We start from the raw sequence: 19,475 nt of genomic DNA, 5'->3' as shown, positions 1-19,475 counted from the left end.
GACACCTCCATTTACAGAGGAAACTCTGTCGAAATTTTCCCAGAAATATAACACTTAGAAATATTTTTCTAACAAATATTTACAAATGTATAACTTGTTTTCAAAAAAAATAAACTTCGCCATGATTTTATTACAAAATACCAAGTACCGGAGATGGATTTTCGTAAATAAAACATGTTAAATATATATTGAGAATATATATTTCATAATAAGACGCTTGTGTGATTATGTGATTATTTTGTGAACTAGATATATTATTTTTAGGATAAAAATAATATAACTTGAAATATCATGAAATTACGACTCCCAAAATAATACCAATGCGCTCACAAAATAAATATTTAAGTTATACAAGTATCGTAATACAACGCGAACTTTAAAAATGTAACTTATGTATTTTTCGGAAAAATACTCCTATTTGAACATTTTTGTGAAAATATTATTTTGGAAAAACTTATGAATTAAAATATAATATTTTTAGGAAATATATATATATATATATATATATATATATATATATATATATATATATATATATATATATATATATATATATTGGGATTAAGACATTTTAGACAAAGTAATTAAAAATATATTTTTCAAGTGAGACTTAAAAATATAATTTCGGAATTATAAAACGCACATGTATTATTACCCCCATCCTTGGGAAGGAATATACTTATAAAATAATTGAGGAGTGTGAATACGAAATAGTTGCCTAACTATTTCTCCAAAAACGTTAAACCTTAAGCCAAGGCACGGCCGTCCGTCTAATAGGAATTAGTACGTGTAGGTCGTCACGTAGCAGGTTGAGTTGGGATCGACTATTTCACGAGACGCACTTCTGTGAGTTCATGTCCCCCTTTTTCTTTTAACTGTTTTCAGTTTTATAACTTCGGCGGTGAAATACATGTTACAATTATTTAGAACATTTTTATATATGGTATGGTTAGCTTAAGGAGGGTTAGGACGTTCAGATCATGTGAGTGGTGGGTACAACACTTAAAGCCATTAATCCTCGTTGTTAGGACCGAGGGACACAAGAGTGATAGATCTATTTGGGTGTAGCGAGCCCACACCCGTGAGGTCGGGGAGGCCCATAGAGGTGACTGTGTCTTACAACCGAGGCCCGGTACAAATTTGCTAGGTTTGAGTTTTCCTGCATCACTTCACACATACCAGTGGCTTTGCAACCCAATGGTGATCTCTTTTCCTTAATTGCTACATACCAAGAACGTTTATACTTTGGGACGTACTCTAACGATTTATAAACATACTCACTTTTACATGAACTCGCTCAACTTTTGTTGATTTTTCAAATTACATGTATTTCAGGAAATTAGGGATCTGGCAAGGTATGCTATGTCGTCAAGCTGCGTAGGAGAAATGATGTCATCCGAGTTTAGGGATTGTGACTTTTTCCTGGACGAGTCACAAGTCTTAAACTGTGTTTTTAATTCATGTCTTATGGTTGTGTCGTATGAACAATATTTTTATTATGTCATGTTGTAATCCGTTGCATGTGTCGACTTTTGAAGACAATGTTGCCATGTTTTACTTTTTAAACTTGAATTAATGGATGAACATCATGGTTTTATTTTCATATAGCATTGTTGTGATTATGCTATGGTATTAAGAAGTCACACCAAATAAACCCACGCTTCCGCAAAGTCAGGGTGTGACAGTATAATAGTATACGGCCCGTATACACCATGTGTAAATAATTTGTCTGGTCGTATACAATGTATACGAACGATGTATACGGGTCGTATACTGTTATACGGCCCGTATGGAACGAAAATTAGATTTTACTCAAAGTATTTAAGGGATTTAAGGTGTCAATCACACGAGACATTTTACAGTCATGAGGTGGTCAAACCTTTCTAAAAGTAGAAAAAAATAAAACATTAACAAGTAACAAAGACTGAAGAACAAAAAAACGTGTCGTATGACTGTAATAAAAAGGAAGGGTGAGGCATTTGATGAGAGTTGTAAGGAGAAGCGTTGAAATCAAGGGTCGCGTTGAAATCAAGGGTCCCGTCATTACAACCACTTGTTCTCAACGGGGATGTAATGCAATGATTCCTCTCCATTGAATAGACAGACACTTGCTTCATAGGACTCACTTGAATCGTCTCGAAAGTACTGAACAACCGAAATAACAGCTTCGGTTTCATCAGCCTGTACCGAAGAAACCAAATTCGCAACAATGAGTCTGAGTCCATTGTTGTTCGTGAATGTTTCAAATCATCATAGAAGAACTGTCGGGTTCTTCTGCTAGTGCTCGGGCTTCCAATGCTCACACAAGGTGATAAACAACGCTGATATGAACACAAATCAACTGCTTTGTCTTGAGTCGTCGGGAAAACTTTTCCTCATGGGAGGGTGAGTAGTATGAGTCTGAGTCCATTATGGTTTGTGAATGTTTTGAATCATCATAGAAGACGTGTCGAGTTCTTTTGCTAGTTATTCGGAATGTTTTGAATCATCATTAAAATTAACAATGCGGTCTTGATTGAAAAGACGTAATTGCAAGACTGTTTGTTGGGCTTCCAATGCTCACACATGGTGAAAAACAACCCTTGATGTTGAAACCGGTTTTACCCCATGAAAAGGAAAGAAACAATTTTTTTTAGAGAAGCGTTGGGATTCAAGGGTTTATGAGTCAAAGTTAACATTCAGATTCAGATTCAGATTCAGAAAGCAGATGATTTTGTACTTGGTTTATTCTCTTTAATCTATTAGAATGATCCTTGTTCTGTCACGTACATGCGTTTAATTCCAACCATCCTTGTTTTGTCACATACATTTCGTAAAAAACTTTTCGTGCACTGAACCTTCAGTTGTGTACGCAAATTCACCACCGGTTTCTACAGCACAAGCACATACACCGGTTTCCAAGTATGGTTTAGATTGTTTGAAGGAAATGTTGGTTCAATATCAACTCATCTTTAGTAGTGTTTGTTTGAGAACCTGATTCAGATAAACAATGGTTCTCCAATTCCAGAGTAAGCAAATACACAACGGTTCTCCAATTCCAGATCAGTAATGAACGTTCAGTTGTGTACAAAAATTCATCACCGGTTTCTACGACACAAGCACATACACAGGGAGAATGTTCTCGAAATTGAAGGAAAAGAAAAAATGGTTGCTGTAGGATCGTGCGATTGACCCGAACGAGTCATTCAGAGAGGTTCTGATCTACTTCAGGTGCGGAAAACAAGAAATAGACTTAGATACAGCAAACAATTCACTTAAAACACTGATTATATTGATTTGATAGCAAATACAATCAGTCTTCACACCGGCAGCATTTCGGTATGGAATTCATGAACTGTTACTATGATTTCGCTCCTAATGACTATATATAGTATCCTTAATTCCGCTCGAAAGAACATGAACCAGTTGGAGCGGAATTAGAAGCTTGTGATTCCGCTCGAAAGTGTCCACTAATATTTCAAGCGGAATTAACTGTTGGAGCGAAATCAGCTTCTAAAACTCACAAACTATTTTCTCGATCTACGAGCCCTGATCAATACAATCTAATCTAAGACTCGATACAAGATGAAGTCGACAGATGCATGCACTAAAAGACTCCCCCTCAGATGTTGACGAGTCCGACTGTGTCGAGTCTTCGCATCTTCAGTCTTGATCAGTCTCTGGGCTTCACTCTCTCTATCTTCTCTTGCACGTCTTCAGACTCCCCCTTGCGATATGCTGGCATTCCTTAAGTTCATCAGCATCATCAGCTTCAGGATCGTTGGCTGGCTTTCTTCAACCAGAGTTCTCAGGTATCGTAACCTGGCTCCTTAGAACACAAACTTGACAGAATCAAATGACCTGGCTCTTCAGAAGATTGTTCCAAAATCATCACCTGGCTCGTTTTCAGCTCAGGATCTTTAAACTCAGTTCATACTTAAACCTGCATAAACTCTACCTCAAAGTAAATTTCACACATTTACACATTTCTAATATAGAGGCATGCACTAACTCAGACTCTCCCTAAAAAACAACCAGAATGATTTTTCTCATATAAATCTGATGAACCACTTGAAGATTTGATTAAATACAATCAATTAAGAACAAACTCCCCCTCAAATTATGCTCATCATGTTTAGCATTCGGAATTTTGAAAATCAGCTTTTCAATACCAGTTGTCGAAAATCTTTTTGGATTTTTCAAAAATTTATGCTAAAACCCACTAAAATCCTTTTAGATTTTGAAATAAGAAAAATGTAATGCAGTAAAAAAAATTTACAGACAATATTTTGTGAGTTTGTGTAAGAGGATCATATCAGTTTATGAGACAAATCACCAACACCGTTAAGCTTGAATCATTTTTAAGTTCTAAACAATTCACCTAGATTGTCAGTATATTGATCCACTTAAATTTTCACACAATTTTCAACTGATCCGAGATACGATATTAATGTCTTAAGCACTTGAACTTATCCGTGTGTCCCACTACTTGAATATACTCCCGTATCCAGATCCCAATATTGAGTCTTACAGGTGAGTATACCACAGATGACATCTGTAAAGGGGTTATAATGCGAGGGCTGTGAGAGCTCAGGTCGATACTTCCGTATACGCAGAGAGATGACGGCTTCGACTTTTGGTGTGTCCCCTTTAGAGGATCTTTTGTTTCAACAGCAATGACTATCAATTTTATTGTTTCATCAATTTGCTGAGGGCGAGCTTATATTTCAAAGCATTTGCAGAAAGTATTATACGGGGACTAGGTCATTGCTTCCGCAAAATCAGAAGTCTCGGGATAATACCCCAGATATCACTGAGTATAAAGACCTAGTATCTCAGAAAGAGGGACCTTTCAAACAAGATTTCGTGGGTTACCAATATATCCAAGAAGTTGTTACCCACAAAAATAAGCAAGTTTGAATTTTTAGGTTTATATCTCGTCACAATCTACTAAATGTGCAAAAACTTACTAACATATCCGCAGTGAGATTGTTTATCACAATTTTAACTTTCCATTTCTTTAGCATGTTGTGACAGTCCACTGATGTACTATCATTTCCTCCTTTCACAACAAAACTCTTTTTTAGAATTTATCATGTTTTTTGGCTTTTTTCAAATTTTCTAATGTTTTTGGATTTTCTGAAATTTCTTACTCCCCCTAAAATGCAAACACATTAAAGAAGATTGAAAACAAACTATACAGAAAATTGACAACCGATATCAAATCGCCTCAAATCGCCATCCACTTGGCATAGACAATCAGAACTCCCCTTTCACCAAACTATTTTCTCATTATGATTTCAAAACACTTAAGTTTGTTTTAATCAAAATGATTTTTCTGGAAAATAAGTTTGTTTTTACCACTTGTAGGTTTGATAATAAACCACTTGTAGGGATTGGTTCATCATATTTTTCAATTTTAACAAGTATAGTAGATCAGGTACAACTTAATGTCCCTGATTTACCATTTGCAGTTAAGCAACCTCTGTACCACTTGTAGAAAATCAAGTAGGTATAAACACCTTTACCCTGTGTAGGAATAAAACATCTACACAAAACCTTTTAATCAAACAAAATGCCGATTCATGCTTCGCACTTACCAACCTGGAAGCTCCGGTAAAGTCCTTCAGCCTGTAAAGTTTCAACAATTTCAAAAACTTTCATACAAACTCATTAAACATGAATGATGCCGATTCCTGATCCACGATTACAAACTTGGGATCTCCGGCATAGTCCTCATGTTTAGGGAAAGAGAATTTCCACCCAAGTCTTTTCAGATGTAAGTGTTTTCAATTCTTGCTCAGTAGGGTTGTAAGTTGCCTTTTTAGTTGCATAAAAATCTTTAACCCCTTTAGCTTTCCCATCTAACATTTTCCCAAAAATTTTCTTAACATTTCCATTGAAAACCTTCTCGACATCAAACTCAATTTTCTCGGAGTAAAACTGATCCGAGATCTCAACCTTACCAATTTTCTGTTTAATTTCTTCAAACTTCAATGATGGAAATTCATCATCATTCACTGAATCTTTTACCTTAATCTGTGGCTCTTCTGGCTTTGTGGAACCAGATTCATCGCCGACCTTCTCATTACCCTTCTTAACAACCCACACTTGGTTGTTCTTTGCTTTCTTTTTGTAAAAATTCTTCTTTGAACACTCACCAACCTCAAAAATTGAGTTTTCAAAAATTTTGAATTTTTCGGTTGGTGGTTCAACATCAACCACTTTCTCTTTTAGTTTTTCAGAAACTCCCTATTTTGTCTTATCATTTTTCGGACAGTTCCATGCAATATGACCAGCTTCATTGCATTTGAAACAGGTTCGAGTTTCCTTTGGATGAAAAACTCCAGTTCCATTCCTTTTCTTCTCAGCAAGAAACTCCTGGTTAGATTGTTTCCAGAAAGGTTTCTTCTGTTCATCCTCAGTACTTCCACCTGAAACGAATTCTGTTTTTGTTTTAGAATTTTTCTCATTTTTATAGTTTTCTGGTGAAATAAAACCAAGACCTTTCTTTTTGAGCTTACCGTTATGGTTTGGTTTCTTTTGAAAACCAGAACTAGAACTGTAACCTTTTTTCTTGTTTAAACGTTGTTGAACTCTTGAAGTGTATTTTTTAGGTTTTCCAGTAAGATTTAAATCTTTTATTTCAGAAATATTAATTTCTGTCACTTTGAAAACCTTTTTGATCATGTCAAACCTAACACTTCTTATTGGAAACTCTTTGTAAAAGTATAATTTGTCAGAATCATTTAAAGTGTATGCAACTTCAAATGTTTCATCATCCAAATTTGCTTTTGATAACAAAAATTCTTTACTATAAGACCGTTTAACCGATGATTCTGGACCGTTGACAGACGAACTTGAACCTCCAGATTCAGATTTTGACTCAGACTCTTCATCAGTATCCAACACCTGATCGACCACCTTTTTAATTAACTCAGACTCATGATCAGTGTCAGACGATGTGAAAGTGACGTCAATGTTTTCTGGTAAATCATCAGTTGTGTCGGTTTTTAGCTTTATATTGACTGCTTTTTCAAGTTGCTCCTCATTTGGTTTTCTAGGAGAATACCCTTCCCAGATTGGAGGCGGACACTTGTTATAGCTAACAGTCGGTTTCTTACCACTATCTTTCTTCTTTGGCTTGTCCTCTTGGAAAGCTTCCATACCTGCAACAGTCGGATAAATTCGATCAATAAGATAATCAGAACTAGAATAACTCTGCATTAAGCGACTGATTCTCTCATTCTCTATCTTCTCAGTTTCCAACTCTCGCTTCCATTTTGCACTCTCCTCGATGTAAAAATTTATAGCTTTTTGCTTTGACATCATCGTAGCATTCATCATCGTCAAAGCATCTTGTCTCTCAGAGTTAGTCTTTTGAAGACCAGTTACCGTTCTGTTCAAGACATCATAAGATTCTTTCACATAATTGAGATTGAACAGCAACTTCTCCTTCATCTTCCCATACTCTGCTAACTTTTCGTCTTTGGCTGCACATTCTTTGCAAGGTTCAAGACACTTTGAACATGGCTTGATGACCTCTACAATCTTTTCAATTTCAACTATCTTTTTAGCTTCGACCACTTTCTCAGCTTCACCGACCTGCTCAGTCTCAACAATCTCCTCAGCAACAGTTTCAGATTTCATTTCCTTTTGTTCTTTTGCAGCCCGTTTTTCCTTCAGTTTTCTCCAAGCGATCTGCAAAATAAAAATGAAAACTTTTAGGAGAAAGATGAGATTTAGCACTGTTAATATGTTTTTCTTCTTCATCATCACTACTGTCATCTGTTGGCGACTGATCAAATGCTACGGATTTGTCAGAATTATCATCTGAAGAATCAGTATCAGATGGTGTTTTATCAAAAACAATTTCTTTTTCTGAACTGATATCGCTTTGTGAACTTTCATCTGCACTCTGTGAGCTTTCATCAGATGCAACAGACTCTTCCTCTACATTCTTCACAGTCTCACCAATAGACTTCATCCATGTGGCAAACATATCTGGTTCTTTAACGATCTTAGCAATGAACGCTTTAAATTCTCCTTTTTCATCAACAAATATATCCCAGCTGAATCCTTCAGGTAACATTTCATCATCCTGATTGACCAAACATGCTTTGCTTTTGGGTGATATGTATTTGTTCCAGTTAAAATCCACCAGACATGCTCTCTTTGAATCCTCGATTACCTTTCTACCATGACCCACCTGTGGTTCTTGATGTTGTTGCTGACCAACCTGCTGGTATATGGCCTTCCGGTAGTAGTCATCTTTTCCGAATGGATTCTGAGCATCATTTGCCTCTCTGTTCTTGCATTCTCTTTTGAAATGGCCTTTCTCCCTGCATCGAAAACAAGTAACTTTAGATTTATCAAAACGTAAAGTAGAAACATGTGCATCAAGAAAGTCATTTCTCCCAGTAATCAGCTTGAACTTTTCTGCTCTTCTTAGAACACTAGCTAGACACCATTTGATGTCCATTAGCTCCACTTCTTCGGCGTCTATCTGATCGTAATCCTCCTTTGTTAGCATAGGATTCCCGATCCGCCCTGCAACCAATCCTTCATAAGATAGAAGCACGGAACCAAGTAATGCCATGTGATCTTTTGCGACTTCTTCCGAAAAACTTTGACCATCAGGAGGATTTAGAGCGATGTTGCATTGGATCATACAACCATTTCCAGTTTTTGAGCTTTGATGCTAAAAACTTTCTGATGAACTCTTGGGGTTTACACTCAGATATGAAGAAAAACCACTGCTTTTGTTTGAACTTTGATCAACTTTTTCGCATGAGTCTCCAGCACTAAAAGCAGTTTTAATTTTCGGGCTTCTTTCAGTTTCCGGAACACCACCTTTGTAGTACATTTTCACATCTTGTTGATTACTCGGATTGTTCATCCTTGCAATCTTCTGCTGTTCCAGATCTTGACTCTCTATCTTCTCAATGAACTGAGAGATTGTCAACCCATCATAAACCCCAGTGTTTTTCAGAATCATCAAGTAAGTACCCCACTCCTTTTGCGGTAAAGCGTCAGCTAATTTGTGAACCCACTCTTCACAATCTTTTGTTATACTTAACATTGACATGGATCGAACTAAATGGCAGTAACGTTCAATTAACTTCTTTGTGTCTTCACCCGGTAGACTGCTGAATAGATCAAACTCTTTCTTGAGCAGTGCCTTCTTGCTTTTAATCATATTCTCACTACCCTCAAACTTGACTTTAAGTGCATCCCAAATTGATTTTGATGTTTTGTCATGCTGAAGCAGTATGAAGATGTCTTCTTTGATGGCTTGCTGAAGCAGACTGATCATCATTTTTTCAGCTTTGTACATCTCACGTTCTTTGTCGGAAAATTCCGAGAGTCCTTTGATAACTTGCAAATCAGTACGTGGTAAGACATACTTTTTCAGAATACATTCCCATGATCTCAGATGATTTGCCTGAACCCAGTTTTCGAATCTGTCTTTCCACCCGTAATACTCTTCTATGCTCATCAGTTTCGGGGGCTTTTGTAACGTTCCGGTCTCGTTTTCCAAATTCATATTCTGAGCAATGGAAGCCGGAGTAATCGGAGATGATGCAAACGCATTGTAGAACTCGTTTTCCATGATTTGATAGCACGTTTTCCAAAAACAGTAACTTTCGAGCGAAATAACCAGAGAACAAATTCAAGCGGAATAGCAGATTTCCTTTTTCAAGCGAAATCAACAAACTGATTTTTCGAGCGGAATCCCAAATTCAGGTTCAAGCGGAATCTGAACTATATCTGTTTCAAGCGAAATCTCAAATTAGACCCTCTAGAGCGGAATCACCAGGATGCAGTTTGGAGCGGAATCTGTGATAAGGTAATCTGGAGAGAAATCACAAATCTTTCTGGAGCGAAATCAGAAAAATCTCTAGAGCGGAATCAACCCTTTGGAGCCGAAACAGGCAGTTTCGAGCGGAATTACCCAAACAGGATCAGTATCTCGAGCGAAATCAGTAAGAGTCAGTTCGAGCGGAATCAGTTCGAGGGTCCATTTTGTCCATTTTAAGCCGATTTTAGTTGTGAAACTTTCAAGGTTTTGTTAATGTTCAATTTTATACAGTCTGAGAAAATTTGAACCCATTTTGACAATTAAATTTTGTTCTGATGAAGAAAGAAGATGTAATAGTAAGAAAATGCAATCAAATTCAGCTGTAGTCTGCAGAACTCCTACTCTTAGCTCTGATACCAATTGTAGGATCGTGTGATGACCCGAACGAGTCATTCAGAGAGGTTCTGATCTACTTCAGGTGCGGAAAACAAGAAATAGACTTAGATACAGCAAACAATTCACTTAAAATACTGATTATATTGATTTGACAGCAACAATCAGTCTTCACACCGGCAGCATTTCGGTATGCAATTCATGAACTGTTACTATGATTTCGCTCCTAATGACTATATATAGTATCCTTAATTTCGCTCGAAAAAACATGAACCAGTTGGAGCGGAATTAGAAGCTTGTGATCCCGCTCGAAAGTGTCCACTGACATTTCAAGCGGAATTAACTGTTGGAGCGAAATCAGCTTCTAAAACTCACAAACTATTTTCTCGATCTACGAGCCCTGATCTATACAATCTAATCTAAGACTCGATACAAGATGAAGTCAACAGATGCATGCACCAACAGTTGCTGATGTTTTTCACTATCAGGATTTGTTGGTTTGTTTCCAGGTAGGGTTTAGAATGTTTGAAGTATTTGTGGATCAACAAATGATTGGTTTAATACCAACTGCTCGAAATCCCTTTCGTTTTTTGGATCGTTCTAATAGATTAAAGAGAATAAACCATTATCACTTCCAGATTCGCTAATTTCACTGTTGTGAACCTGATTCAGATACACAAATTCATCACCGGTTTCTACAGCACAAGCACATACACAGTTAGGGTTTAGAATGTTTGAGGTATTCGGATTTTGTTGGTTTGTCGGGTTCTATAACTACAATCCTTCCAACATTATTGAAAATTAACGTACACACCGCATTCGAAGATCCTTGCATTGGATACAATTTGTTGGAATTTGTGGATCAACAAATGATTGGTTTAATAAAAACATCATCTGTTCATCATTGTTCTTCAAGATTAAGATGAAGAAATGAGGGTTTATTCTCTTTAATCTATTAGAACGATCCTTGTCTTGAGAACCCGATTCTGATTTAAACAATGCACGAAGATCCTTGCATTAGACACAATTTGTTGGAATTTGTGGATCAACAGAAATAACTGAAATAACTCGCCATTCTCTTGCAGCTTCAACTATGTTGGTTCGGTTTAGTTATTTTCCGACTGTTTCAGTTATGATTCATTAAATAATATCTGATTGAGAAGCAATAAAACGGTTGCGGTTGTCCCATTCTAGTTCGTCTTTAGTAGTGTTTGTTTGAGAACCTGATTAAGATAAATAACGGTTCTCCAATTCCAGAGTAAGCAAATACACATTCCGAATAACTTCACAAAGATTTGTTGAAAACCCAACTCTCTCTATAGATATGACCGAGAGTGAGGGTTACTCTGTTATATACATCAACAAATGATTGGTTTAATACGAACTGCTCGAAATCCCTTCCGTTTTTTAGATCGTTCTAATAGATTAAATAGAATAAACCAATTTTACCATATGAATACGGGTCGTATACAATTATACAGCCCGTATACACAAAGTTAAAAAAATTATCGGATCGTATACAAAGTATACGATCATTGTATACGGGTCGTATACTATTATACGGATCGTATACTATGGGTAAAAAATGATTGTATCAGACTCTCTCCCCCTCCTTTTCTTTCTTTGACAACCCTAGACCCAAACCACCGCAATCCACCACGGCTCTGCGAAAAAAAATCATTTGTTCGTCATTGTTCTTGAAGATGAAGAAACGAGGGTTTATTCTCTTTAATCTATTAGAACGATCCTTGTCTTGAGAACCTGATTCTGATTTAAACAATGCACGAAGATCCTTGCATTAGACACAATTTGATGGAATTTGTGGATCAACAGAAATAACTGAAATAACTCGCCATTCTCTTGCACCTGTATACGTCGATTGTGGATTTAACTTGCAAGATACATGGATGGTTTGTTTACGTTCAATAAGATTTTGTAATTATATTTAATATTGAATGAAACTAACAACGTGAACCTGAATTTTCAGATTTTTAGACACTTAATTGAACCGTTAGTAATGCTAGATGTCATTTTGGCTGAACCACAACCTATTACAGCACTGTATGATACGGGCCCACAAGAGTTGTGCAAAAATTGGGTCCGTCGCATGAAAGAAGATACATATCGTCCGTTCAAGTTGAGCTTCCCGATGCAACTTTTTTTTGCGAAAGGAAATGAGAGGTCGAAGGTTAAGGATGCTGAGAATTCTACAGCTTCAGTGATATTATAATTTCATTTGAATTAACTTCACTAGTCAGCCAACAATTGTTGAGAACCTGATTCTAATTTAAACAATGCACGGCATGTCTGTTAGTGGTTTCTGTAACCAATTGGGAACCACATATTTGCTTCAAGATTTACGTCTGATGTCTAAGTTTGATCACATTTGACTTCATCTATCTGTGTTTTGAAAATAGGCTTTGTTCTTCGTTTTTTGGATCGTTCTAATAGATTAAAGAGATTTTTACCATTTTTTACCCTATGAATACGGGCCGTATACTGTTATACGGCCGTATACACCAAGTGAAAAAAATTTACCCCATCGTATACAATGTATACGATGCTTGTATATGGGCCGTATAATATTATACGGCTCGTATACTATTGGTAAAAAATGGTAAAAAATGGTTTATTCTCTTTAATCTATTAGAACGATCCTTGTCTTCATATGACTCACTGGAATCGTCTCGGAAGTACTGAACAACAGAAATAACAGCTTCGGTTTCATTAAACGACTTTGAACGAGTCTATAACACTCGTAATCCTCAACCGGCTTTGAAATGGACGGAATATACGAAGAAACTGTTGGAATTTGTGGATTTCGGTTGGTTCAGAAACTTAACAAGAGAATCATTGCAAGTGTCCATATGGATGGTACATTTGTGGATTTCGGTTGGTTCAAAATGCAACTTTGGATTTGATTAAATGTCGTTCTAATCTATATAAACTCGTAGGTGACTGAATCATTGCAAGTGTCCATATGGATGGTACATTTATTGGGTCCGTCGCATGATAGAAGATACATATCGTCCGTTCAAGTTGAGCTTCCTGATGCTTTTTGTTGGAATTTGTGGATTTTGGTTGGTTCAGATCTCTATTCGGTCATCTTTCCTCTCAATTGAATAGATAGACACTTGCTTCAAACTTTCAAAATTCAAATCAAACTAACACAAAGTATCTCGATATGGTTGGTGTAAAAGCTCACATTTTACTACATTGACCATGTCTTTTTGACAAATCATCTGCTTCCTGAATCTGAATCTTAAAGTTAACTAGACCCCTCAAGTTGTCATTCATAACAACTAAACGTCTGGAGAAGAGTATGTTGATATAGGAGAGTTGATGCAATTTTCCAAGCATTTTAGAGAGACCTTTAAGTACAGATCCTACAGCAGCATTTGGGACAAGAAGTCCAACAATATGAATGCACGTAACGAATTTGACAACCGGTCAAATCACACACTACAAAGTGTAAACTTATCGTGTGTTGTAGTTTTAATGAAGCAATGAAGATTGAATATGCAAACCGCATCCGTTTTGTATACGGAAACGGTGGCTATGGGAAATACAAACCCGACACGTCTTCTGTGATGATTAGAATGATCCTTGTTTTGTCACATACATGGAAAAACAAGGACCATTCACCTCTTTCAACCTACCAAAACACTGTAAACCCCTTCTTTTAATCTATTAGAGCGATCCTTCTTTTAATCTATTAGAACGATGCAACTTTCCTTATCACCCGAACCGGTGATTTCTTATCCATACTATTCTTCATAGCCATATTCCCACTCAGAAGTTGTTGATCTTTGGGTGGTGATTTACTCCCGAACAAACCATGCCCACCTTGACCAGAATAGATAAGCGTATCACTCGATCCACTTACATTCGAATAACACTGAGAATCCACAACGCTTATGGCCAGATTCTTTCCTTCAATCTTGGCAAAATCAATGCATGTTTGTTTTATTATTTTCGTATACATGTGTTTTGAAATAGGCTTTGTTCTTGGTTTAATGAAGTTACACGTAACATCTAGTTATATTCAGATTTAAACAATGCACGCCTCAACTGCGATAACGGACATCCATCAACCTCAAAAAGAAAACTTGTGTTTCCCATAGTCACAAAAGATTGCGGTTTGTATTTCGCATAGCCACTGTTTCCGTAGTAAAAAACGGTTGCGGTTTGCACATTCAATCTTCAATACTTCATTAAAATACCACTAGAAAAACCCGACACGTCTTCATGTTACGGAGAATGTTCTAGAAATTGAAGGAAAAGGGAAAGATTTGTTGAAATCGAATTTGACAACTATGACAGCTTATTAAAAGTAGCAATCACCTTCAATCATTTCCTGGTCAAATCACACAATATAAAGTTTAAAGTTATCGTGTGTTGTAGTTTGGAAAGATGACCGAATAGAGATCTGAATAACAAACTGTGGAGAACTTGTTTGTGTTGGGTTCTTCTGCTAGTTACTCGATCAACAGACTGATCGGTAACGTTACTCTACTTGTGCTCCGATTTAAGCGGTGTGTTCCGATCAACGTTGTTAAAGGTGATGGAGAGTTTAGAAACCCTAGAATGATGGTGTTTTTACTGAAAAAAACGTGATACTTGAAAAAACATCCTTATTGATGTGTGTAAAATGCAATATATAAATTACATCAAATGAGGCATAAAACAAACCCTTTTTAAGTACTAATGTTGGAAAAAGAGTGTTTTTGTCTTCCTTTTGTATTTTCAGGATTAAATGAGCTCAAATTCACAAAAGAAGCAAAAAGACAGCTAAATCTAACATAAATACAAGAAAAGGAACAAAAGTGGATTGCCCGACCCCTCGACAGCATCCTCCCAAGCAAAATAGAGAAGGCAGGAGACTGAACACGCCCCGTGCTCAGCCAGCACGGGGCCGTGCCCAAGAAGCAGCAGAAAAGACAAACCTATAGAAGCTTCTATTGCCCACCACGGGGCCGTGTCAAGTGAACACGGGGGCGTGGCGAAAGTACAGTAGGCGCATTAATTGTAATTGCGAATTACAATTAATAAAGAGAGAGAGTGTCAGACAGGCACGGAGACGTGTCCAGCGGACACGGGGCCGTGCCCAGCCTTCTGTTCAGCCTATAAATAGGAGTGCTTGGTTTCATTGCAACTCATCCCTTGGTACACCACTTCTCTCACACTTCATCCACCACCCACCACCATCATAACACCATCATCCACCACCATCATCCATTGTCCATCATAGAGTGTGTGAGTCATCTCGGGATCCAAGATTGATCGTAAGAGTTCTTGACAATCAAGGCCATGTTTGCCTAAGTCTCTTACATCACTTGGTGAAGACAAGTGTTTAGTATAATACTTTTTATTTTTAATCTTTTGCACTTTTTATTTGGTTTTGTATTAATGACTTTAATAACTAGTTTCTTATGTTGAAGGTGATCTTTCCTTATCGTTTGTCCGTGGTGTCTTGGCATTATTTTACTGTCTATATAAAATAAAAGATTTTCACCATTCATATCTCCACGGTCTATATGGAGGTATGTTGGCTACCTGGTCGGGGGTTAAGGGAACGGTTTGGTAAGGGTCTTGCCCTTGTTCAGCGTTTAGAGGTCCTGCAAGGGACCTGGGTCAAATTTAGTAGGATCTCCTTCAATGCCCATAGGTATTGGATGGCGGAGATCCAAACTCTTTGACCCCCTCATAAGTTAACTACTATTAATACTATAACCCGGCTATTTAGGACTGTATCCCTGCTGACTCAGACTACTTAGTCGAGGGTAACGTCACCGCCAAAAGCGGGGCCTACCATAATTTGCATTAATAACTTAATTCATTATCTTCCAATAATCCAACCCTTTAGGATTGTATCCTTGCTGAATCAAACTACTGGGTTGAGGGTAACGTCGCCTTCAAAAGAGGGGCCTACTACAATAACTAAGATAATCTCTTAAACAAGTGCAAAAGTGCAAAAATAATCAAAGGTTATACTAATACACGAGTCGGATCCAAGTGATTCATCTTGTCTATCTGTTTTTATTTATCTTTATTTTTCAGCATTTAGTTAGTTTTTATTTTCTTAGTTTAAAAATCTTTTCTAACATTTTGATTTGATTAGATGTTGAGGATAAACCGGTACTAAAAGCTCTTGTGTCCTTGAAACGACCTCGGTATCTTACCAACACTATACTACGTCCACGATGGGTGCACTTGCCCATATGTGTGTTTAGTGTTAGTAAATATCGTGTTTTATAAATTTAAAACTTGGCTAAAAGCGTAAAAAGGGCTTAAAATATACATTAAAAAATATATACACGCTAACACGAATCAAGTTTTTGGCGCCGTTGCTGGGGACACAAGAATTTTAAGAAAGTTAGGAATCAGCGGCCTAATCATCTTTTTATTTTTCTTTTTAATTTTTAGAATTTTCTTAGTTTTTCAGCTTCTGCAGAGCTCAGCACGGGCCGTGCCTGGTCGGACACGGGCCGTGCCCAGCGTAGTTACCGGCAGTTTTTAGTTTTCCAAGTTACAGAAGGCTGACCACGGGGCCGTGCGGTGCAACACGGGGCCGTGTCCAACTCTCCAGTAACTGGGATCTGGAAAACAATCACTGTAACTCCGACCACGGGCCGTGTTCACTGAGCACGGGGCCGTGGTGAACCTTCTGACCAGCATTCTTTTCTGTTTTTTTGCAGGACTTGGAACCAGACGCCATCCTACATAGTGTATGAGCTCCTGTTCTAATAAGGACATAAAAGAACCTCTAGAAGAACCCGAACGCTTTCTCAGAAAAAGACTAAAAGCCAAAAACCAAGAGAAAGTTTCGGGGAATCCACCTCCAATGGCGGACCAACGTACCCTCATGGATTATCTACGACCCACCGTAGGTAACCTAGGCACCGCTATCAATGCACCGAATGTTGAAGCCAATAACTTCGAACTTCGGCCGCATTTGATACAAATGCTCCAAAATTCCGCAACCTTCCATGGGCTTGCGGACGAGGATCCCCATCTACATATTACTAGTTTCTTAGAAATATGTGATACCTTTCGGATCAATGGAGCATCAAATGACGCCATCCGCCTTCGAATGTTTCCTTTCTCGCTAAAAGACCGAGCAAAAGCTTGGCTCAACGCCCTCCCAGCTGGATCGGTAAACATCTGGGATGAACTAGCCCAAAAATTTCTATATAAGTATTTCCCTCCCGCTAAAACGGCTAAATTAATGACTGAAATTAATACATATTCACAAGAGGACGGGGAATCCTTATATGAAACTTGGGAAAGTTTCAGGGAACTATTGCGAAAGTGTCCACATCATGGCCTTGCGATATGGCAACAAGTATCCACTTTCTATAATGGGTTGTTGCCACACACAAGGCAGACACTTGTCTCTAGCTCCGGGGGACTTTTAGGTAATCGCCGCCCACATGAAATATATAACCAAATTGAGGAAATTGCTCAAACCAATTTTCAGTGGCACACCCCCCGAGGCAATAAATCTATTGGCCCAGGCGCCCATAAGGTTGATGAAAGCACTTCTTTACAAGCCCAAATCGACGCCCTTTCTTCAAAAATAAAAAAATTGGAAATGACGAAAACAGTCTCGGTTATGGCTTGTGAGGGGTGTGGTGGGCCACATGAAAATTGGAGTTGTATGAAAGAAACAGACGATCAACAAGAGTCGGTAAGCTACATTGATGACAGACCTAGGCCGTCGGGTCCTCCAACGGGCACTTACAACCAAGGATGGCGAAACCACCCTAACCTTGGTTGGAGAGAGCCCGGCAATAGTAGTAACCAACAAACCCAATGAACAAACTTTCAACAACCAAGAAATGAGTCACAAAATTTCACTCAACAACAAGGTGGACGAGAAAGGCTTGAAGATACTGTATCTCGCCTCATCTCCGACACTGAAAAGAAAAACTCGGAAAGGTTTCTACAATTAGAATCAAATTTTAGAAATCAACAAGCTAGTATTCAAAACATAGAAAAACAATTAAATCAACTAGCTCAAAATTTTTCCGAGAGACCACAAGGTGCATTACCAAGCAATACCGAAACAAACCCAAAAGCGCAAGTTCATCTCATCACGTTGCGAAACCGCACCGTGTGGCCTGCGGAAGCGCCATCGCCGACAGAAGAGACTATACCCCCGCCTCTGCAGGAGAAGAACTCCCCTCCATCATCAGAGCCTGCCAAGGCTCCTCGAGTTCCGTACCCCGGTAGGTTAATTTGTCAAAAGATCAATGAGCAATTCGCAAAATTCGAAAGTCTATTAAAACAATTGCATGTCAATATTCCTTTTATTGATGTCTTGATCCAAATGCCCAAATACTCTAAGTTCATGAGGGACTTCCTCACTCATAAAAAGAAAATTGAAACTTTGCAATTAGTTAACTTAGGCGAAGAATGCTCTGCGCTCGTACTCAACAAACTTCCCCAAAAGAAAATCGATCTTGGAAGCTTCACGATTCCCTGCTCAATCGGGGACTCCCCCGTTCGTAATGCACTAGCCGACCTTGGGGCTAGCATTAACCTCATGCCCTCATCAATGTTTAAAAGACTCGGCCTAGGAACAACGAGTCCTACAAAAATGAGCATACAACTTGCTGATAGATCCGTTAAATTCCCGCAAGGTGTCATCGAAAATGTCCTAGTAAAGGTAAACCAATTCGTCTATCCGGCCGATTTTGTCATACTCGATATGGAAGAAGACACCGAGGTCCCCCTCATACTAGGGAGACCATTTCTCGCCACCGCGCAAGCAGTGGTAGATATGAATGACGGAACGCTCACCTTAAGGTACGGGGATGATGAAGTAAAATTCGGGGTTGGGAAGAGAATAGAGGACGACGACCCGGTCAACTACATGAAGGTTATTGATTCGAGTTTGGATGCTGCTCTCCGACGGTGCAACATGGGATGCCAAACATCCCACTCAGAAAATATATAACCTCACATTGGGTCTAGCCAAGGACCCTTATAAACGTGGCGCACCACGGAGGCATTCCGCGGAACTATCCTTAGTTTAGTTTAACCTTTTAGTTTTAATTTGCAGGAATAAAACACACTCATGGTGGTAAAGGATGAAAGGGGAAACGAGAAACATGACCCCATGCACAAGAACAAGGCAAACCGACAACAATCTCTCCAATACAGAAGGTTCAACACGGGCCGTGTCCAACCAACACGGCCCCGTGCTGAACCCCCTGCAGAAAAATGCCCAGTTCAGGTAACTGGACAAGGGCCGTGTTCACCAGACACGCCCCCGTGTCCAGGCTTCTGTTTCTTT

General features: G+C 38.3%; 1 non-coding gene across 1 annotated transcript; it reads right to left on the bottom strand.

Annotated features, from left to right (window-relative positions):
• Positions 1-17,396: 17,396 nt before the first annotated feature.
• On the bottom strand, positions 17,397-17,503 carry LOC118492696. Its single transcript, XR_004894698.1, has one exon. It is a non-coding gene; the product is annotated as a small nucleolar RNA R71 (small nucleolar RNA).
• Between the last annotated feature and the right edge of the window lie 1,972 nt (positions 17,504-19,475).

The sequence above is a fragment of the Helianthus annuus genome, chromosome 5, assembly GCF_002127325.2.
Source record: "Helianthus annuus cultivar XRQ/B chromosome 5, HanXRQr2.0-SUNRISE, whole genome shotgun sequence".
Classification (NCBI taxonomy): Eukaryota; Viridiplantae; Streptophyta; class Magnoliopsida; order Asterales; family Asteraceae; genus Helianthus; species Helianthus annuus.
The sequence above is the reverse complement of the archived record's forward strand: the minus strand, read 5'-3'. Positions and strand labels throughout refer to the sequence as shown.